Source organism: Schistocerca piceifrons, chromosome 7, assembly GCF_021461385.2.
Source record: "Schistocerca piceifrons isolate TAMUIC-IGC-003096 chromosome 7, iqSchPice1.1, whole genome shotgun sequence".
Taxonomy (NCBI): Eukaryota; Metazoa; Arthropoda; class Insecta; order Orthoptera; family Acrididae; genus Schistocerca; species Schistocerca piceifrons.
This window is the reverse complement of record NC_060144.1, coordinates 84,539,873-84,564,186: the sequence shown is the minus strand read 5'-3', so window position 1 is coordinate 84,564,186 and position 24,314 is coordinate 84,539,873. Positions and strand designations below refer to the sequence as shown.

Here is a 24,314-nt window from a genome sequence, read left to right as displayed (position 1 = left end):
TCCGACAAGTCGAACATCAGCGACCTTGGCAGGTTAATGTATGGCGCGGCATTATGGCAGGAAGGATAATTGGCTCCCATTTTATCGATGGCAATCTAAATGGTGCAATGTATGCTGATTTCCTACGTAATGTTCTACCGATGTTACTACAAGATGTTTCACTGCATGACAGAATAGCGATGTACTTCCAACATGATGGATGTCCGGCACACAGCTCGCGTGCGGTTGAAGCGGTATTGAATAGCATATTTCATGACAGGTGGATTCGTCGTCGAAGCACCATGGCCCGCACGTTCACCGGATCTGACGTGCCCGGATTTCCTTCTGTGGGGAACGTTGTAGGATATTTGATATCGTGGTCCACTGACAACGCCTGACAACATGCGTCAGCACATTGTTAATGCATGTGCGAACATTACGGAAGGCGAACTACTCGCTGTTGAGAGGAATGTCGTTACACGTATTGCCAAACGCATTGAGGTTGATGGACATCATTTTGAGCATTTATTGCTTTAATGTTGTATTTACACGAAATCAAGCTGTAACAGCATGCGTTCTCAGAAATGATAATTTCACAAAGGTACATGTATCACATTGGAACAACCGAAATAAAATGTTCAAACGTAGCTACGTTCTGTATTTTAATATAAAAAACCTACCTGTTACCAACTATTCGTACAAAATTGTGAGCCATATGTTTGTGACTATTACAGCGCCATCTATCACAAAGCGAAAAACGTGGTCCAACTAAAACATTCACATTTCATTACGTACTACACGAATATGTAATAAAAATGGGGGTTCCTATTTTAAAGAAACGCAGTTGATATCTGTTTGACCTATGGCAGCGCCGTCTGGCGGGCCAACCATAGCGCCATCTGGTTTCCCCCTTCAAGCTAGACAAGTTTCGTTCTTTGTAGTTTTTTCGTTTGACGCTTATTTCGTGAGTTATTTGGCCCGGCCATCAATGGACCACCCTGTATACTCGCTACAGCAGTCGTGAGCGTTATTTACCTTTGAGATTGGAGGTGGTGAATGCCTTTGTGGCGACTAAGATGTCATTATCAGCATATCGCTGAGTTTGAATGAGGTCGTGTAATAGGGCTACGAGAAGCTGGATGTTCCGTTTGGGATATCAGAGCAAAACTTGGTAGGAACGTAGCCACTGTACACGATTAGTGGCGGCCGTTGTCACGAAAATAAACGGTCGGAAGAACAATCAGGCTTCCGCCCAAGTGGCGCTACTTAGAGGGAAGACTATCGTATTCGGCATTAGACCCTGCACATCGTAGTGCATCTGCGTCAGCAATTTGTGCAGTAGTTGGCACCTTAGTGAAACAAATAGAGCTGCTACAAATCGGTTACTTCGAGGACTGCTCTGAGCCAGACGCCCTTTAACGTGCATTCCTCTGACCCCAGACCACTGCCCGAATAACAAGGCTAAGCGGTGCTAAACGCACTGCAACCACCGTGACCGACTCGCCAACAGGTAACAAGCAGCGGCGCCATCACCGGAGTTCCCTGTGCGGCAAGGACGCGCAGAGAGTCGCTTGTGAAATGAGTTCTCATTTGTGGTCACGGTGGAGGTCTGTTGCATTTTCTGATGAAAGCTGGTTCTGTCTCGATGCCGATGATGGCCGTGTGTTCGTTAGAAGAAGGCCAGTTTAGGGCCTGCAACAAACCTATCTTCGTGCTAGACACACTGGACCTATACCTCGAGCTATGGTCTGGGGTGCGATGTCGTATGACAGCAGGAACACTCTTGTGGCTATTCCACGCACTCTGACTGCAAATTTGTGCGTCAGTCTGGTGATTCGACCTGTTGTGCTGCCATTCACGAACAGCATTCCAGGGGTTGTTTTGCAACAGGATAGCGCTCGCACAGGTACAGTTATTGTAAGCCTACATGGTCTATGGTGTGTCTTCATGTTGCCTTGGCCTGCTCAATCACCAGTCTTGTCTCCAATCAAGCATGTTTGGGACATCATTGGACGATAACTCCAGCATTAACCGCCCCTGTATTAGTCCACCAAGTGCAACAGGCTTGGAACTCCATCCACAAACTGACATCCGATACCTGTGCAACACAGTGCATGTCCGTTTTTCGCGCTTGCATTCAACATTCTGGCGGTTACACCTGTTATTAATGTTCCAGCATTTCAAAAGGCTCTGAGCACCATGGGACTTAACATCTGAGGTCATCAGTCCCCTAGAACTTAGAACTACTTAAACCTAACTAACCTAAGGACATCAAACACGTCCATGCCCGAGGCAGGATTCGAACCTGCGACCATAGCGGTCGCGCGGTTCCAGACTGAAGCGCCTAGAACCACTCGGCCACAGCGGCCGGCGCCAGCATTTCACATCTCAGGCTTCCATGATCCTGTGACATTGCAGTGTTAACCACTTAAATAGGTTACGTAGCCAAATGTATTCTCGAAATTTTATTATTCTACATGAATTATTTTTTGGTCTTGTGATTTTTTTTCTATCGTTGTACATGGAGTAGTTGAGCAACGCAACATGAGGAAGATCAGCGTGTACATCGAGATTGGAGCTTGGTTGCAACGATATCAGGCCGTTGCCATACCTGATTACTGAAGGACCATTGTTTTGTTTGTGATTGTCGACATGTGGCGAATGTCTAGAAGACTCCTGGTCGATCAGGTGGCAAGCTTACGTACCTCGAGGTAATAGTTAGGTTTCAGTGTAACAGTTACACCTCTCTGCGAGTGGTAATCGTACAACCGATGGATCGAGTTGCGATTCCGCTTATTACTTACTTTCAAATATGACAGCTTCCATTGATCTTCACTGAACTAGCGCTTATATCCACGGGGTTAACTTATTGATTTGCTCGTTTAATGCCACTTGTCGAATAAATGGGGTTTCCAGAATGAGATTTTCACTCTGCAGCGGAGTGTGCGCTGATATGAAACTTCCTGGCAGATTAAAACTGTGTGCCCGACCGAGACTCGAACTCGGGACCTTTGCCTTTCGCGGGCAAGTGCTCTACCATCTGAGCTACCGAAGCACGACTCACGCCCGGCCCTCACAGCTTTACTTCTGCCAGTATCTCGTCTCCTACCTTCCAAACTTTACAGAAGCTCTCCTGCGAACCTTGCAGAACTAGCACTCCTAAAAGAAAGGATACTGCGGAGACATGGCTTAGCCACAGCCTGTGGGATGTTTCCAGAATGAGATTTTCTCTCTGCAGCGGAGTGTGCGCTGATATGAAACTTCCTGGCAGATTAAAACTGTGTGCCCGACCGAGACTCGAATTCGGGACCTTTGCCTTTCGCGGGCAAGTGCTCTACCATCTGTGAGGACCGGTGGTGAGTCGTGCTTCGGTAGCTCAGATGGTAGAGCACTTACCCGCGAAAGGCAAAGGTCCCGAGTTCGAGTCTCGGTCGGGCACACAGTTTTAAACTGCCAGGAAGTTTGAAATGGGGTTTCCCAGAAAATTCGGACATTCGTAACTGTTCAAGACGATCAAGATTTCGAAACGAGACATCTTTATGTTAACATTACAGGTTAATATTATGGGCACTGATCACTGGACTGCCAGATTACGGCAAACGGAGAAGTTACTGATATACGGTACAATTTCCGGTAATGATCGAGCGAGGACCCGCCGTAAGAAGATGAATGGGAAACTCTAGTTTCGGTATCCACACAAATAATGCGCCACCGAACCACGTTACCTCTGTCCGTCTCGCCGACCACACCGGATTTGTTTACAGGTGTCGACACTTTTGGAGGGCACGAGGATCTAAAAGCGTGACGTGACTGCACCAGTTAACGTGACGTGACTGCACCGGTTAATATCGGCCGAATAACGAGGATAAGCAGTGCTAAACGCACTGCAACTACCGTGACCGACTCGCCAACAGGTAACAAGCAGTGGCGCCAACATCACCGGAGTTCCCTGTGCGACAAGGACGCGCAGACAGTCGCTTGTGAAATGAGTGCTCAAGCGGTTGTGATCCACTGGACCCAATGTTACTCAGGTTGAGTCAGGGTACCTGAACTTGATTGGTTGGACTCGAAAGTCTGGAGAAAGAAAGGAATATTAGGTTTATTGTACTGACGACAATGGGACACTTGTAAACGAGTAACGGGCACGTGATATGGAGGATAGGGAAGGAACTATGTCAGCATTTACGTTAACAGGTTTTAGGGAATACCAGAGCAAACTTAAATATGCGTGGCCACACAAGAATTTAAACTCTCGGCTGCTGGAGCGGTGACCCGGAAGTCCAAACTGGAAGTGACGAGTTTGAAATCGGGAAGGGTTCCATGAGTCTGTTTTTCCACATGAGACCGACTGACCTCACGTGGACAGGAGTAAGGGTCGGTAGTGGCGGTGGTGGATTTAGATTAGTAACCCTAGACTCAGCCCGCCCGGCTAGCCGCGCGGTCTAACGCGCTGCTTCCCGAGAGGTTAGGCGTGACGGTCCCCGGCACGAATCCGCCCGGCGGATTAGTGGCGAGGTCCGGTCTGCCGGCCAGCCTGTGTGTGGGTGAAGGCGGTTTTCCATCTGCCTCGGCAAATGCGGGCTGCTTCCCCTTATTCCGTCTCCGTTACACCATGTCGGCGATTGCTGCGCAAACACTGTCTCCACGTACGCGTACACCATCATTACTCTACCACGCAAACTTTGCGGTTACACTCGTCTAGTATGAGACGTTCCCGGGAGCTCCACTGGAAGCCGAACCGCACAATAACACAATAACCCTGGGTTCGGTGTGGGGCGGCGGTGAGGTGGGTGGACTGCTGTGGTCTGTTGTGGGTTTGTGAACCACTGAAACCTCTCCATCGATTCTAGATCCCCAGTCCAATACACAATACACACGCACAATCCCTAGACTCCAAATTCACTCAGCCAATGACAGAGTCGTTAAAAGACGTCCTGAATCCGATAGCACGGAAAGACCTTTACCGTACATTAAGTAGGTACTTGCCCTTCATCATCTGGGAAAACTACACACACATTACCGGCGGAAAAAACAAACGGGTTCAAAACGACTGCCGTAATGATTAGTCTGCAGTCCACAGATGAGAGAAGTATTCTAGACCTTTCGGCTACAAAAAGACACAATTTTTCGAAAGCGTCGTGAAAGAAATATTACGCTGTTATATGTTCGATTAATAAGAAGAGAGTGTGTTTCGTAGAACTGATAGTCATTAACACCGTTTTTAACCTTTAGAATCTGACGAACGCCGAAGAGTTGTGGTCAAGGCGCACAAACCACCATACATTGCACTGTGTAGACAAATACGTACCAAGAAGCTGATGGAAGACAGCAAAGACCCGCCTTGGTTTGGTTAATAACAACATTTGGAGAAAGTTGCGGAAAAGGAAACCCTTACCCTCTCCTCGGGAAAGAGAATGTGGAGAAAGAGTCACGTAAAACTTAATCGCTACTTGCCAAATTGTAAGAAGCCAAAGGGGGAAGTCTACACATTTCCGCACTCTGAAACTTCTGTTCTTACGAAATGTCAATGAACATATTGACACCTTCCCTCTAGTCTCTCGTGGGCAAGTCTACAAAACAGAGAGGAATTCAAAATATTAAATCGCGCATTTCAAAACTCTTTCACGCATTAGCGTCCTGTTATCGTACCTACGTTTGACAGCCATACGAAGTCACGAATGGGTGATACACAAATAAGCATTCCTGATTTTGAAAAACAATTGAAATTACTGAAAGGGAAGAACAGACCACGCCACGATGTCATTCGCACGGGAATTTGCACTTAACACGCTCCGGAATTCTCCCCTTCCAAGTTTCCGTTAATCGACAGTTCCTTTCACAGCAGACAGTCCTGTTTACATGCAAAAGAGCGCAGGCCTCCCTCGTTTACAGAGAGCGAGCAGACCCACGCGTAGAATGACAGACCAGTGTTGTATGGCTCCAGATCATATTATTATCTAGAACGTTATGACTGCTTGGAGGAAAGAAGTTTTCCGTAGAATTTCTGGCGCCTCGGACATATTTTCCGTGCCTCAAGTAAATAGGACACAACTGGAGACATATCTGATATGCACACACGTGTAGAGCAGGTTGGTTGATCGATTCCAAAAGAACCCTTCGATAACACACACAATACGCATCATGATGATGATGATGAAGTCCCATACTCCGTAACAGAGCGTAGGGGAACGATGCGGGAGACACGCACCGCCGCACTAGACAAGGTCCTAGCGGAGGTGGTTTGCCATTGCCTTCCTCCGACCGTAATGGGGATGAACGATGATGATGAAGACGACACTACAACACCCAGTCATCTCGAGGCAGGGAAAATCCCTGACCCCGCCGGGAATCGAACCCGGGACCCCATGCTCAGGAAGTGAGAACGCTACCACGAGACTATGAGCAGCGGACACGAGTCATTAAACACTGCCAAAAAGAATGTAACAGTTTCAGAGCATACCCTGAACGATATTGATCATCCAATGATTTTTTCACTCCTATTTCAAGAAGAAATAGTATCGAGGGCGGAGTTTTCATCTGTTATCAGTGCTATCACAATATGGTCTAGGAGTTCTTGAATGGACGTCGTTTCTATGTATGGGACGTAATTTACCCTACTGAAAAATAAGAGACATGAAAAAATTGATTTGTAAAATTTCACGTGTGATGTGCAAGAACTCTGAATTCACAGAGAACAACAATGCAAAGCAGCATCTTTATGTGACTAGGTTCCGGAAGCTCAAAACGTACGGCACGAAATCTTTAAGAGATACGATGACGATACTAACCTCTTCCAACGTGGCGAAAAGAACGGCACGCTATTCGTTCCGACGTTTACGAGGCCGGGTCGCTTTTTTTCCCCATCTCGACAGACTCCGTCCGACATTATATCATACCCAGCCTCCTACAAAGGCGTACTTCCCATATATTCACTGTCATACGTTACGTTGTTAAGGAATACTGTATCTACACTCATATTCATGAAAAAGATAGCTTTTTGTGAAAGGGGAGAGGTCCGCTGAACGACATTTTTTTTTTTCGCTAGTCGATTTATGAAGAGCATTACCTACGATGTAGCTGTTTACACTACGCGAACCTCTCTGCTAAAATACGTATTATGTCGTCCGTTTTTTAAGGGCAGCCATAATTCCTTCCTTTAATATACAAAACATTACATGCTTAGTTTTTTTTTTGGGGGGGGGGGGGGCGGGGACGGGAATACAATGAATGTAATTCGAAATTACGACAGTTTTCTAGTGTGCTTTCTTTTTCTAGATATGTATTTTCAATTAAATTGGTGTTTTGGGGAAGGCCAACACATTCATAAGTAATCCACGTCCACGTTAGTAACCACTCTGTTCTCCAAGGCGCTAGTTATTTAGGGAGACTGAGTTGCCATACGGAACCAAAGAGTCTAGCAGTCCTCGTTGGTCAGGGCTAAGTGCGCCCCAGGCAACTCATCATTGGCCGCCCCGAGAGGCGTGAAAAAGTGAGGACGAAGAAAGAAACATAAACAAAGCTCATGATGCAGTGGTCGTTGGGCACGGAGCCAACTGGTATTCAGGAAGGTAAGCAAGTGAATAATCGCTGTGCAGTGGTTGAAGGAATCATTTGTGTTCGCATGAGTAACTGGGAGTTACTTGTAGGACCCAAGGAATGCGATCGCAGTGCATTTACCACTACGCCATGGTACACTGATAATACGTCTTGAGGAAAATACGGTAGACGTAAAAAATTTATTCCATGCTCCTGGAGTTCATAAAACTGACTGCTCAGACAGTGGGGTCTTTTAGGCTGGCAAATCTGGGAGGAGAGTGGAAATTAAGTTTGTGGAACACATTTCGTCGAAAAGAAAGGCTGCCACGGAAAGATCGAGTATGACTGCTAATTTACTTACAACAAGACATCGGTTGCCGACTTTGAAGACTGCTGTGATGTCGCTGCGTAAGGGTGAGAAGGGCAGGTTCCTCGACCTCATACAAGAGTTGGACAGCTTTCGTCATCAGAAAAATGTTAGCTGCAACCTTATTAATGATGAAGTCATTATGAAAAATGCGCTTTTTTAGGAATTATTTGGAAACTGCTAACATGAAAGCAGCGCAAAATACGATTCAACGGGTACGAAACAGGTCCCGACTTCTCGTCATTATGTAGCAACCATTGACGCTTTACAGTACGAGTACTACGGTTATAATACTTAAGGTACGTAACTTTCTCCATGTTATGTTGGTTTACATACTTGTACATTGTTAATAACAGCAATTCAGTATCTTATCTTATTGTACTTATAATTAAAAATCTATATGAAGTGACACAGAGAATCATTACTCTCTACATCCGTTGCGGAATGTCAAACCACCCCAATCATCTAGCTTGGTGATATCTGGCGCCATCCATGAACTATTTAATACGTAATATGAGTCACATACTTCGTCACGACGATAAAGTACACTCATGCTCATAAATTGAGGATAACTGCAGATTGTGGTGCCACACAACGTGGCACTACACAAAACTGGCGCTAATAGCATAGGCACATAGGGAAAACACACGACACAGATCTGTAAGTCAAAGGTATTGGTGATAAGTTGAGAAAACCGTTCCGAAACACATGTGCTACTAAACGCCACTGTTTCCTGCGCATGTACCCCGACATCAATATGGGATATGATCACCATGCACATGTACACAGGCCGCACAACGGGTTGGCATACTCTGGATCAGGTAGTCGAGCAGCTGCTGGGGTATAGCCTCCCATTCTTGCACCCGTGACTGTCGGAGCTCCTGAAGTGTCCTAGGGGTTTGAAGACGTGCAGCGGTACGTCGACCGAGAGCATCCCAGACGTGCTCGATGGGGTTTAGGTCTGGAGAACAGGCAGGCCACTCCATTCGCCTGATATCTTCTAAGGTACCCCTCCACGATGGCAGCTCGATGGGGCCGTGCGTTATCATCCATCAGGAGCAAGGTGGGACCTACTTCACCCCTGAAAAGGCATACTGGTGCAAAATGACGTCCCGATAGACCTGACCTGTTACAGTTCCTCTGTCAAAGACATGCAGGGGTGTAGTGTACCAATCGTAATCCTACCCCACACCATCAAACCACGACCTCCATACAGGTCCCTTTCAAGGACATTAAGTGGTTGGTATCTGGTTCCTGGTTCACGCCAGATGAAAACCCGGCGAGAATCACTGTTCAGGCTATACCAGGACTCGTCCGTGAACATAACCTGGGACCATTAATTAAAACTTCCGGGCTGAATTGCCGTGGTCCATATATAAAACTTCTTCTCCTTCCTGACGTTTCGCTGCCGGCTGCGGGCAACATCTTCTGAGGTGAGTCGGCGACTGGCTGCTAGGCGCTGGTGGTCCCGCTTATACAGAGCGCTTAGATGGCGCCACCACTCGTCACATGCTTTCGACTTTAGCCAGAGATAGTTTTAAAGTCGAAAGCACGTGATGAGTGGTGGCGCCATCTAAGCGCTCTGTATAAGCGGGACCACCAGCGCCTAGCAGCCAGTCGCCGACTCACCTCAGAAGATGTTGCCCGCAGCCGGCAGTGAAACGTCAGGAAGGAGAAGAAGTTTTATATATGGACCACGGCAATTCAGCCCGGAAGTTTTAATTAATGAAGACGCCGGCCGTGAAAGCTTACACGCTATGATAACCTGGGACCACTGTTCAAATGAACATGTACTCTGTTCCTCACACCAGGCTTTACGGGCTCTACTGTGGCCAGGTGCCAGTGGAATGCACCTTGAAGGTCTCCGGGCGAGTAAACCATGTCTGTTCAGTAGTCAGTAGACTGTGTGTCTGAGACAACTGTTCCAGTGGCTGCGGTGAGGTCCCAAGCAAAGCTATATGCATTACTCCGTGGCCGTCTGCGGGGACTGATGGTGAGATATCGGTCTTCTTGTGGTCTTGTACACTGTGGACATCCCGTACTGTCGCGCCTGGACATGTTTCCTGTCTGCTGGAATGGTTGCCATAATCTTGAGATCACACTTTGTAGCACACGGAGAGCCCGTGCTACGACCTGCTGTGTTTGACCAGCCTCCAGTCGCCCTAGTATTCTACCCCTCATAACGTCATCGATATGTTTACTGTGAGCAATTTTCAACACACAGTCACCATTAACACGTCTGAAAACGTCTGTATACTTACTCGCTGCACTGTCCTCTGACATGCACCATCACACCTCTGGGCATATGGTATGCTGCCAGCGCCAACCTGCGACGACTGCAGGTCAGATGCATCGCATGGTCATACCCCAGCTGATTTAAACCCGCAAACCGCCCACCAGAGCAGTGTTTCACAATGTATCAGCATTATCCTTAATTTATGAGCATGAGTGTATATAAGAAAAAACATTCAGTTTCAATAGTAACAGCTTACATCATATGCCTCCCAGCTACTTCTAAATTTTATGAAACTGATTTTAACTACGTTTTTAAAGATTAAAAAGAAAATTATAATAATTAGCTCACAATGAGTGACTCTGGCTTTTTTATATCTTCTAATGTTAGCTGTTAAATGTGGCAGTAAGTCAGTGCAGCAATGTCAGTAATCTTACCCGTATTTTATTTTATTCCGAGGCAACTTCTAAACTTAATTAGAGGCCATAATTGCTTTACTAGGAAGGTTATATACTACGTAGTTCATATAGAGGTCCCAACACAGCCAACCGATGTGTTCTCTGCAAAGCCTGCCTTCATTACACGGTAGTCTTTAATGAACTGTGACAAGAGCCTGAACAACTGGTATAGACGTACTAGAGTATGTATAACAACTCTGAAATACTGGTACGTAATTTAATGCGATATAGGTCACATCACTAGTTGCAGTTTTCTTATACTATGCTTTGACTATGCTCTTCTTGTATTTTTAGCATTGATAATCGCTATTTTCAACCGAAATTTGAATTTCCTCTTATAAAGTTAGAACGGAAACAACGACTGATTGCCGCTCTTTACCTGCCATTTTTTGAAAATAAAAGAAGCAGACGTTATAATGTGCAGTAAAACTTGTTTTACGCGAATGTACTTGACAGAAAAAAACGGTTTCTGTCTCACAAGCAAATTCATACATAACGGTAGAGGGATGGTAACTGAGGCAAAATCTTTGCTAATGATGTCCAAACCAAGTGGATAAACTGCTCTTACTAATAGCTTCAGACACTGGCTGAGTTGAGGGCGCCTTCCTTTTCTGTTGGGATCTGTGTGTCCTCAAAATGAGTCAACTTCATTACCAAACTCAAACACTGACGAGGGTCTTGCAAACAGCTGTGTAATTAGCTCGTCGCGCGAGGACCGTAACTTGCTGGCGTGGACTCTGTACACCCGCTTTGTCAATCCGGTTAACGTCGCTCTCACGTGAAAAGTAGAAACGCAGTGCGAGTACATAGTGTTAACTATCCTGCTGGAAATCACTACACACAACTGGCTGAAAGGAATTTGTGTGTGTGTGTGTGTGTGTGTGTGTGTGTGTGGAGGTGGCGGGACCGAGGACTTAAAAGGACAAGCTTAACGTGTAAATACTATCACTCGACATTTTTATATTAGGAGGAACGCAAATATGTTTCATTTTCTTATTTACGGTAGGATTTAATGGTATTTCAACTGTAGAAAAAAGAAGGAATGCAGATTAGAGATTAACGTCCCGTCGACGCCCACGCCGCTGTTGACGTAACACAAACTTAGAAAATGTAAATACGGGAGTGTGAATCGGCGGTGTCCTTTTGAAGAGAATCATCTCGGTATTCACCCGAAGCAGATTAGGCGAAAAACGAAAAACCTAAATCTGAATGCAAAGACGGAGATTTGAACCGTCGAATGCTAATCGAATGTATTACCTGGATCGGTCTGAAGTGGCAAGAAAGGCCAGATAACACAGCGCAAATGTTTATTCTCAGTATTAAGACGAACAGATCACAAGTAGTCGGTGTATAGTCTAGATAATTCTATTTGTAGTATTCCTTTCTCATTTGCGCCGACCACCATTTGCTCCTCATCAGTTACCCTAATATGATAGTAACGCGAACGTTAATGGTGTTCGTCGAAAGAATATTTCAGAATTGACTAGGTAAGTTTGAGTTTAGCTTTCCAAAGTGTTCAAATGTTCAAATGTGTGTGAAATCTTATGGGACTTAACTGCTAAGGTCATCAATACCTAAGCTTACACACTACTTAACCTAAATTATCCTAAGGACAAACACACACATCCATGCCCGAGGGAGGACTCGAACCTCCGCCGGGACCAGCCACACAGTCAATGACTTTAGCTTTCCAGTCGTAACATCATTCCCAGATAGATGTAACCTATTTACATTGTGCGAGCTGTCTGTCCAAATAATAGTGACACAATGCTTTCTTTCAGTGATCAATTTCACTTTAGTGACCCAGAAATCGACACAGAAAGTAACTAACAAGAAGGAATCTTATGTGAAATTCAACGAAACAGGGTATTTGCTGACGGAGGATAGGGTAAAATTTAAATCTTCCACTGAGTTATTCAACAACGACGCTGCCATTCGTTAGTACCAGAGACGGTTATTTAAGTTTCTTTCGGATTTCCTAGTCAATTATGGCAGTTGTTCATATAATTTATTCAACAATAGCACTGCAAGTTTTTCCTTCTTTGTGACGAAACCGAGCAGTTCCTTCGCTACTAATGACATTTCTCGTTTAAACAGGAATCTAACTCATGAATAAAGAATAAAAACTTAAGCTAGAAGCTCTATGACGTTGCACTTTTGTCGAAATAATTTTTACTAATAGACGAAAATATGAATCCTCGAAAGGTTTTGGAAACACACACACCTGAATTTCCCAGCTTCGACGGTTAAAACGTTCAGTCTTCGGATAAGCACAACGTAGCATCACATTTAGAACTGAAAAAAGGAAATTAGAGAGTTTTTTCTGATAGAATCGAATACAAACGTGATAAAACTCTTCAAAATTTTGTTAAGAGCAAACGTACTCTTCAGAGGTTGATGAATCGAAAAGAAGTTCAAGAAATTAGAAAAAAATATTCCGAATTAAAAAAAAATTGTAAGGAATTCTGTGTTTTTGAAACCTCAATTGCCTGTATGAGATACAGAAGACACTGCCAAAATCCAGATTAACGTAAAAATTCAGTTTCACAGCGCTGCAGACAGATTAACAAAAGGAGGAATTCGAAACGACAAAATTATCTTCAGAATTGTGAAGAAACTGAATTAAATCCAATATCGCCGTCATCCGAAGGCATTACGTGGCACAACTATACGGGGTACGCAAAATAAAATTGGTCCGGAAAAATCTTTAATGCACCTTAAGATAGGCAACCAAACTTACCTTATCCGCAGTCGTGGCAGATGACATAAGTTGGAGTGCCTATCTTAGGCAGCACGAAATATTGTCCAGACCAGTTTTACTGTATTTTGCCCACCCACTAGAAGTATTCGATAGGCACAATACTGTTCCAGCTGGTCGAGGATACGTAGTGGTGAAGCACTGGGCAAATTCGGGGATCGTTCTATCGTACAGGATATGGCCGAATTCCTTCCACAATCCGAGCTTGTGCTTTGTCAGTAATGGCAACGTAATGCGAGGTTGAACCTTAATCTTACAGACCCAAGGTAATTTTCACTTTGTTAAGTAATAGACAGCATGTTTTGTAATAGAAGCAAACGTAACATTTCGATGCGTCGGAGGTATGACTATCAATATTGACATACGGCCGCTTTCCATGATTAACTCAAGAAAGGTCTGGATTTAACCACGACACTTACAATGCTTACTTCGACTCCCAGATCCAATTTTCCATTAGCCAATTTCAAATCGTCCCGGAACACAGTGCAGAGATGCGTCCCATCCAAGTCACAACACACGTTCAAAGTGGCCTCCACGGGATTGCAGGTGATGGGGATAGCTGCGGTTGCCATTGCGGTTACACATAATCATGCAATGGATTACACCATGATGGCGGGCCACATGCCTGGAGCTTGTACTAGGGTTCGTCTCTATATCCTGTACAACCCGGTCCTCAAAATATAGTGTACGCACAGTCTGCCGCCTCCCTGCACGTTCGTCGGTCTGAAAGGATCCATGACCACACAAACGCCCAAAAGGCTTTAAATGTTGTGTGATGTGGTTGGTGTCTGTGAGGAATCTTGCTTTGGCATGGCCGTGCTGCCTCTCGGCCGTTTCCATCTGCTTGGCCGTACACAAACACCATCTCGACTTGTTCTCGATACGAATACAGGATCATTTTGCTGCTTAGAGTACGCTGCGTCAATTACACAGCCTGCAACACACGTCGAACACAAAGCGCGTGATCAGGGGAACCGTCATTCGTCAGCGCCACCTATCTTCGCAGCCATACATTTCCGGATGCATGTTCGTAGGACTTTTCTTCCTGCATTTCCGGTAAGGAAACCGTCCCTGCAGTTTGTCAGTTTTATTACTGTTCACCCTGTATAAATTTGGTTGTAATTATGAGAAATATTTTCTAAATGGTCAAAGTCATTCCTATTTCACGATAGGTAACTTTTCGAGTGCCAGTGGTTTCTAGCTGAAAGCATGATTTTATTAATTTGTTTTGAATTCCCAGTGCATTTCGCATGAAAGCACCGACGCTATTGCAAGACAGAGACTCCTACTGGTACGCTGAGGTACTGCTACGAATGTAGTGCATTGTATTAATCACTTACAGCATTGCCGGCCGCGGTGGCCGTGCAGTTCTAGGCGCTGCAGTCCGGAACCGCGGGACTGCTACGGTCGCAGGTTCGGATCCTGCCTCGGGCATGGATCTGTGTGATGTCCTTAGATTAGTTAGGTTTAAGTAGTTCTAAGTTCTAGGGGACTGATGGCCTCAGATGTTAAGTCCCATAGTGCTCAGAGCCATTTGAACCATTTGAACTTACAGCGTTCAAGGCAACACTCGGCATTGTGCTACGCGATTGTAAGAGATTGAATTTTTTTCATCGTGACCATATTGTGTAGATCACTGACAGTGAAAACAAGTATATAACGCGAAACTACCTCCTTAAAACAATTAATTGTTCACTTGTTGGCAATTTCTTCTTGTATTCATTGGTTATTACGGTAATAAAAATTAACTGTGTGGAAAATTATACAATTATGTTCCAAAGAGCATGTGAATTACGTATATACATAAGCGAGTTTGTGCGAACCCCTCGGTGCGCGAGTACTTCTCGTACTTGTCCTGACTCTTTTTGTTTTTCACACTGTTGAGACGCAGAGGATGAATGGATTAGGTTGACATGCGGCATCTATATGGCACGAGTTATTACGCTGCAGAGAAGTATGCTGCCGCTTCCGCCGGTGGGATAACGATGAGCAGCAAACTGGCTGCGCTGCAGCGCCACATACCGACAACGCGTACGCCGTCGTAGGCAGGCAGCTGCGTCCTTTATTGGCAGCGCAGCCGCTCCGATGTTGGAGCCGGGGCCCCGAATCCGCCGGGTCGTCTCGGGCGTCGTTCCACGCATCCATCCATCCATCCACCCACCCACCCATCCATCCATCCATCCAGCCAGCCAGCCAGCCAGCCAGCCAGCCATAGCTATTGCAGGCGCCGCCGCTGCCTGTCTGGCACAATTGACTTCCGCTGCACGCAGCACACAGCAGCAGCCGCGGTAAAGGCCCGCGGGCGTTCCTGCCGCCACATACCTCCGCGCCGGGCGCCAGCGGCTGACAATATTTCGGGCCCGGGATGTTTCCTGTCGCGGCAACCGTACCAGTTTCATTGTTCCCTTTTTTTTTGTGCGAATAACTTTTGCACAAAAGGACGCGCGCTATGAGGTATGTGGCGACATAACCGCAGCTGGTTCTGCGCAGTGCCTTCTCCGCCCAGAGCTCAGATGCAACGGACGCAGGCGAATCGGTGCTCTACGGCCGTGGTTCTCAAAGTTTTTCGGTTCGCGGCGCCGTTAATACGTGGTGTTTCAAAATAAATATACACGTTTTGTGGTGAGCGTACTGTAAGACCTTCGGTACACACACCATCAGATTATTTGACTTGTCGCTCTAACGAAGTAGGCGAGTGTCAGCAATATGTCTCGTGGTCTTATCGTGGCGTGTTTATCTTCTGCCGTTAGGTCAGAAGATAGAAATGCCACTTGCACGCTTAGAATAGCAGCTCTTGGTACGTTAATCTTATTCTCAGATATCTCTGATACTTTAAGTGCCTATACATTTATCTTCATGGCTATGTACAGGAATATGATATGACTATAGACTGGTACAGACTAATGTAGACTAATGCAGACTCACTAATTGGAGGTCTGTACACTCGTTATAATACCTCGCGCGTTTAGGTATCACTGCGTGAGTCTGATCCGCGAGAAGAAAAGGTTGTACGTTAGCAGCAATCTCATTGGCTGCGTTACATATTAATACGCGGATCGGCGGAAGCAGTATTTGGTCCGTCTCTAGGGCAGCGCCATCTCGTAGTGCGGAGACGGACGAGCGCTGCACCTGCGCTGTTGTGCTTAGCGGGGCGCCCTCTAGTGGGAAAGTTGTGTACGCGCTGACTACGCGGAACTATGTACACAACACGTTTTAAGGCTATGTAGCATGTATCACATCTACATAGATACTCCGCAAGCCACCGTAAGATGCAAGGCAGAGGGTATCTTCATTCATTTCTCGTCCTGTTCCACTTGCAAATAGAGCGAACGGTAAACGACTCTCTGTACGCCTCCGTATGAGCCCTAATTTCTCGTGTCTTATCTTCTAGGTCCTTAAGCGTGATGTACGTTTGGGGGAGCAGAATCTTTCGGCGCCGCGTGGGGTTAGCCGAGCGGTCTAGGGCGCTGCAGTCATGGACTGCACGGCTGATCCCGGCGGAGGTTCGAGTCCTCCCTCGGGATTGGGTGTGTGTGTTTGTCCTTAGGATAATTTAGCTTAAGTAGTGTGTCAGCTTGGGGACTGATGACCTTAGCAGTTAAATCCCATAAGATTTCACACACATTTGAACATTTTGAACAACATTTATGTATATAGAGAATAACAGCGGTTCTATCACACTTGTGTGGGGCATCACTGATGGTACCCTTGTGGTGGTGGTGGTGGTTAGTGTTTAACGTCCCGTCGACAACGAGGTCATTAGAGACGAGCCGGCCGGAGTGGCCGAGCGGTTAAAGGCGCTACAGTCTGGAATCGCACGACCGCTACGGTCGCAGGTTCGAATCCTGCCTCGGGCATGGATGTGTGTGATGTCCTTAGGTTAGTTAGGTTTAAGTAGTTCTAAGTTCTAGGGGACTTATGACCACAGCAGTTGAGTCCCATAGTGCTCAGAGCCATTTGAACCATTAGAGACGGAGCGCAAGGAAATCGGCCGTGCCCTTTCAAAGGAACCATCTCGGCATTCGCCTGATACGATTTAGGGAAATCACGGAAAACCTAAATCAGGATGGCCGGAGACGGGATTGAACCGTCGTCCTTCCGAATGCGAGTCCAGTGTGATACCCTTGTCTCCGATGAACACTCGCCGTCGAGGACAAGATATTGGGTTCTATTATTTAAGAATTCTTCGAGCTACTCACATATCTGTGAACATATTCCATATGCTAGTACCTTCGTTAACATCCTGCAATGGGGCATCGTGTGAAACGCTTTCCGGAAATCTAGAAATCTGGACTCTGCCAGTTACCCTTCATCCATAGTTCGCACTATATCATGTGAGAAAAGAGCAAGCTAAGTTCGCACGAGCGATGCTTCCTAAAACCATATTGGGATGCGATGTTTCACTTTGCAGCAGAGTGAGCGCTGATATGAAACTTTCTGGCAGATTAAACACGAACTCGGGAGCTTTCCCTTTCGCGGGCAAGTGTTCTACCATCTGAGCTACCCAAGTGTGACTCATGCCCTGTCCTGACAGCTTTAATTCCGCCAGCACCTCGTCTCCTACCTTGGCAGTACCTCGTCTCCTATCTTTCAAACTTCACAGTTTGGAAGGCGGAATTAAAGCTGCGAGGACGGGGCGTGAGTTGTGCTTGGGTAGCTCAGATAATAGAGCACTTGCCTGAGAAAGGCAAAGGTCCCGAGTTCGAGTCTCGGTCCGGCACACAGTTTTAATCTGCCAGGAAGTTTTAAAACCATGCTGATTGGTGGAGATAAGCTGCTGAGCCTCAAGAAAGTTTGTTGACGTGTTAAATGAGTGGGAGTCTTTCACCATCAGAAAATGTGTGCCCCGACCGGGACTCGAACCCGGGATCTCCTGCTTACATGGCAGACGCTCTATCCATCTGAGCCACCGAGGACAGAGAAGATAAGGCAACTGCAAGGACTTATCTCTGGCACGCCTCCCGTGAGACCCACATTTCCAAATTATTGTCCCACACTCATTACTCGCGGCTTTACCCATTCCCGTAAGAGTTCAGGCAATGTGTGTGCATCCGCACATAAGATGGTCAAATCGCCGTGAGCCTTAACTATATATATATATATATATATATATATATATATATATATATATGTGTGTGTGTGTGTGTGTGTGTGTGTGAAGATGGTGTCTGTTCTCTCGGACAACTACACTCCTGGAAATGGAAAAAAGAACACATTGACACCGGTGTGTCAGAACCACCACACTTGCTCCGGACACTGCGAGAGGGCTGTACAAGCAATGATCACACACACGGCACAGCAGACACACCAGGAACCGCGGTGTTGGCCGTCGAATGGCGCTAGCTGCGCAGCATTTGTGCACCGCCGCCGTCAGTGTCAGCCAGTTTGCCGTGGCATACGGAGCTCCATCGCAGTCTTTAACACTGGTAGCATGCCGCGACAGCGTGGACGTGAACCGTATGTGCAGTTGACGGACTTTGAGCGAGGGCGTATAGTGGGCATGCGGGAGGCCGGGTGGACGTACCGCCGAATTGCTCAACACGTGGGGCGTGAGGTCTCCACAGTACATCGATGTTGTCGCCAGTGGTCGGCGGAAGGTGCACGTGCCCGTCGACCTGGGACCGGACCGCAGCGACGCACGGATGCACGCCAAGACCGTAGGATCCTACGCAGTGCCGTAGGGGACCGCACCGCCACTTCCCAGCAAATTAGGGACACTGTTGCTCCTGGGGTATCGGCGAGGACCATTCGCAACCGTCTCCATGAAGCTGGGCTACGGTCCCGCACACCGTTAGGCCGTCTTCCGCTCACGCCCCAACATCGTGCAGCCCGCCTCCAGTGGTGTCGCGACAGGCGTGAATGGAGGGACGAATGGAGACGTGTCGTCTTCAGCGATGAGAGTCGCTTCTGCCGTGGTGCCAATGATGGTCGTATGCGTGTTTGGCGCCGTGCAGGTGAGCGCCACAATCAGGACTGCATACGACCGAGGCACACAGGGCCAACACCCGGCATCATGGTGTGGGGAGCGATCTCCTACACTGGCCGTACACCACTGGAGATCGTCAAGGGGACACTGAATAGTGCACGGTACATCCAAACCGTCATCGAACCCATCGTTCTACCATTCCTAGACCCGCAAGGGAACTTGCTGTTCCAACAGGACAATGCACGTCCGCATGTATCCCGTGCCACCCAACGTGCTCTAGAAGGTGTAAGTCAACTACCCTGGCCAGCAAGATCTCCGGATCTGTCCCCCATTGAGCATGTTTGGGACTGGATGAAGCGTCGTCTCACGCGGTCTGCACGTCCAGCACGAACTCTGGTCCAACTGAGGTGCCAGGTGGAAATGGCATGGCAAGCCGTTCCACAGGACTACATCCAGCATCTCTACGATCATCTCCATGGGAGAATAGCAGCCTGCATTGCTGCGAAAGGTGGATATACACTGTACTAGTGCCGACATTGTGCATGCTCTGTTGCCTGTGTCTATGTGCCTGTGGTTCTGTCAGTGTGATCATGTGATGTATCTGACCCCAGGAATGTGTCAATAAAGTTTCCCCTTCCTGGGACGATGAATTCACGGTGTTCTTATTTCAATTTCCAGGAGTGTATATATATAGTTGTTAGGCGGCGTAGTAAATATGAGGTTTTAAGTCAATGAAATCGCAAGATGCCGGTATTTATGTCACATATTTTGATACTAGCAAAGTCACTCATTAAAACCCATAGAGTACTTCCCGTTGACCTAGAATCATCAAATTTGGCAAGAAGTAATGTTTCAGAGTAAAAGTAAAGGAAAAATTGATTTGTAATTGTTTTATACGGATTTTTTTTTGTCATTCTAAAAATTCTTTAACTCCCTGTGACTGGTATCTTGCCAGTATGTATATCGATAACAGTCAAAAATCGTCGAAACTCTCGATTCCATTGATGGATGAACTGTCTATATACACTCCTGGAAATTGAAATAAGAACACCGTGAATTCATTGTCCCAGGAAGGGGAAACTTTATTGACACATTCCTGGGGTCAGATACATCACATGATCACACTGACAGAACCACAGGCACATAGACACAGGCAACAGAGCATGCACAATGTCGGCACTAGTACAGTGTATATCCACCTTTCGCAGCAATGCAGGCTGCTATTCTCCCATGGAGACGATCGTAGAGATGCTGGATGTAGTCCTGTGGAACAGCTTGCCATGCCATTTCCACCTGGCGCCTCAGTTGGACCAGCGTTCGTGCTGGACGTGCAGACCGCGTGAGACGACGCTTCATCCAGTCCCAAACATGCTCAATGGGGGACAGATCCGGAGATCTTGCTGGCCAGGGTAGTTGACTTACACCTTCTAGAGCACGTTGGGTGGCACGGGATACATGCGGACGTGCATTGTCCTGTTGGAACAGCAAGTTCCCTTGCCGGTCTAGGAATGGTAGAACGATGGGTTCGATGACGGTTTGGATGTACCGTGCACTATTCAGTGTCCCCTCGACGATCACCAGTGGTGTACGGCCAGTGTAGGAGATCACTCCCCACACCATGATGCCGGGTGTTGGCCCTGTGTGCCTCGGTCGTATGCAGTCCTGATTGTGGCGCTCACCTGCACGGCGCCAAACACGCATACGACCATCATTGGCACCAAGGCAGAAGCGACTCTCATCGCTGAAGACGACACGTCTCCATTCGTCCCTCCATTCACGCCTGTCGCGACACCACTGGAGGCGGGCTGCACGATGTTGGGGCGTGAGCGGAAGACGGCCTAACGGTGTGCGGGACCGTAGCCCAGCTTCATGGAGACGGTTGCGAATGGTCCTCGCCGATACCCCAGAAGCAACAGTGTCCCTAATTTGCTGGGAAGTGGCGGTGCGGTCCCCTACGGCACTGCGTAGGATCCTACGGTCTTGGCGTGCATCCGTGCGTCGCTGCGGTCCAGTCCCAGGTCGACGGGCACGTGCACCTTCCGCCGACCACTGGCGACAACATCAAAGTACTGTGGAGACCTCACGCCCCACGTGTTGAGCAATTCGGCGGTACGTCCACCCGGCCTCCCGCATGCCCACTATACGCCCTCGCTCAAAGTCCGTCAACTGCACATACGGTTCACGTCCACGCTGTCGCGGCATGCTACCAGTGTTAAAGACTGCGATGGAGCTCCGTATGCCACGGCAAACTGGCTGACACTGACGGCGGCGGTGCACAAATGCTGCGCAGCTAGCGCCATTCGACGGCCAACACCGCGGTTCCTGGTGTGTCCGCTGTGCCGTGCGTGTGATCATTGCTTGTACAGCCCTCTCGCAGTGTCCGGAGCAAGTATGGTGGGTCTGACACACCGGTGTCAATGTGTTCTTTTTTCCATTTCCAGGAGTGTAAATGATTTTGTGCGGAACCCACGACTGTCTATATAAATAGTTAAGTTTGTGCGGAACCCACGATGTGGGAGCCCTACTCGCACTTACACAGATTTTTTAAATTTAATACAATTTATCGCATCATTAACTAGTTTTCGGACACTACAGGCTCATGGAAGTTATCACAGGAACATTACAGTCTCACCATGTGCAACTAAATACCAGTGTCGTGATGATCGCATTTTTCCGTATTACACATGACAAATTCACTCGGATAACGAACTTTCAGTCACGTTAACAAACCCACAGTGTCAAGGTAGCTGGAAATCTAGTTAGCAAATCGTCAGCAGAAATCACGGTTTCTGTTTTATCAGCGTAATGTAGATGGTAATATACAGGGTGAGTCACGAAAGACGTGATAATCCTTTTATTTTCTCCACAGTTCCACATATCGAAACGAGGTTTTCAGCAGTTGATTGTATGCTGCGGGGCACGTAATATTATGTGTGGGTAATGCTATGAACTCTGGTATCAGCCAAGATACTTAAACAAGTATTTTTTAAAAGGAACCGAATAATTTTGATAACTGTATTCAGTAGCTCTAGCTTGTTAGTGTTTACGTTGAAATCTTTCGCAAAAGATTCCGAGAAATGCACTAAAATTTTAGAACAGTGCAGCCAGGGTCGGTTACGGCGGTGTTCCCACCACCACGCGGTGCTCTCATGTCACGTCTTAGCAAGACAGGCCTGCGCTACTAACATAAAAGCTCATTTCCTATACGACGTTGATACAGTGTCAGCTATGTATGAAACTACGGCATACACTATTTCAAACGTGCGTACTTTTCCAGGTTGTGGAAACAACTAGAGTTTCGTAAGACAGCTTTCCACTACTATTTCGACAGCATCTATTGGACATTAGCCGTATAAAAGTAGCATGTCTGACTTCTCCCCATTGGTGTACATGTCTGCACGCAAGATATGCTGAAGCAGAAATGATCTGGCGGTAGATAACACGATTCCTGCTAGTTCGGCTATGCCGAGGAGTAGACAGTCGAAAGGCTTGAATACAATGACATGAGCGTGAATAGAACACAATTGGCGATTTCGGCCGACGGGCTTTTCAACTTAAGAATATTTATCGGATTATTATGCGAAGAATTTCAAGCTCAAAATTACGTGGGGTCACTCCAAAAGAAATGCACACTATTTTTGTAATAACACAGTTTTCATTCTGCATGTGTGAAAGTTTTACAGTGTGTAGATACATCCTTCCCACTTGTTTTCAAACTTAGTTTAACCTGTTCCCGTGAGTGGCGCCGTCACAGCATGTCTTCAAGGTGGCTGCTATACTTGACGTTCGTCAGAAGCAACGTGCTGTCATAGAATTCCTGTGCTGTGAAAACGAGACAGTGAGAAACATCCACAAGAGGTTGAAAAAGGTGTATGGAAATGCTGCTATCGATCGCAGTACAGTTAGTCGGTGATCAAGCAGATTACTTGATGAAAACGGCACAGCAATAGTGATGATTGTCCTCGCAGCGGCAGGCCTCGTACTGCACACACTCCAGACAATGTGCAGAGAGTTAACGAATTGGTGACTGCTGACAGACGCATCGCAGTGAACGAATTGTCACGCAACGTTGGGATGCAGAATACTGAAAGTGTTGGCGTTAAAAAAGGTTTGTACCAGGTGGATTCCCAGGATGTTGACAGTGGCTCACAAAGAAACAAGAAAAACGGTAAGCAGCGAACTTTTGGAAGAGTACGAGAATGGTGGAGATGAATCTCTTGGAAGAATTGTGACAGGTGATGAAACATGGCTCCATCATTTTTCACCAGAGACGAAGGGGCAATCAATGGAGTGGCATAATGCAAATTCACCCAAGAAAAAAAATTTCAAAACCACACCTTCTGCTGGAAAAGTTGTGGGTATTTCGATTCCGAAGGACTCCTGCTTGTGGACATCTTGCCAAGTGGAGCCACCATAAATTCTGATGCATATGTGACGACACTGAAGAAACTTCAAGCTCGACTGAGTCGTGTTCGACCACATCGGCAAAAGTAGAATGTTTTGCTGTTGCACGACAATGCACTGCCACATGTCAGTCAAAAAAACCATGAAAGCGATCACAAAACTCGGATGGACAACACTGAAACACCCGCCTTGCAGTCCTAACCTGGCAAGGTTTGAAGATGATGACTCCCTTGTACACGCTGCCAAACGGTGGCTCCAACAGCTTGGCCCAGAATTTTACCGTGCAGGTATACAGGCGCTGGTTCCAAGATGTCGTAAGGCAGTTGAAAGAAATTATGTGTAGAAATGAAAATATTGTTCCTAAAGGATGTATCTACACACTGTAAAACTTTCAAACATGTAGAATAAAAGATGGATTTAAAAAAAAAAAAACAGTGTGCATTTCTTCTTTTGGAGTGACTCTCGTAATAAGCATTATATCACTGTAATCGTATTTTCAAGAGCTTTCGGACATCGTTAAAACAGTATATTATTCTATTAAGAAAAATGTCGTACTTGCTTTAGTATATCGATCGATACAAGAGTTCAGATTCTTTATTACATATCAAAGTACATGCCCCTTAACGTACTATCATTTGGCGGAAACCTCGTTT

The 24,314-nt window shown here is 46.7% G+C and overlaps 1 protein-coding gene and 1 non-coding gene across 2 annotated transcripts in view; both read right to left on the bottom strand.

Annotated features, from left to right (window-relative positions):
• Window positions 1-24,314, bottom strand: part of LOC124805452 — a gene marked incomplete at its 5' end in the record, with an annotated part of 688,368 nt that overhangs the window by 288,805 nt on the left and 375,249 nt on the right. The gene's annotated exons all lie outside the window — the stretch shown is intronic.
• Window positions 18,174-18,247, bottom strand: Trnat-ugu. The gene has a single exon. It is a non-coding gene; the product is annotated as a tRNA-Thr (tRNA).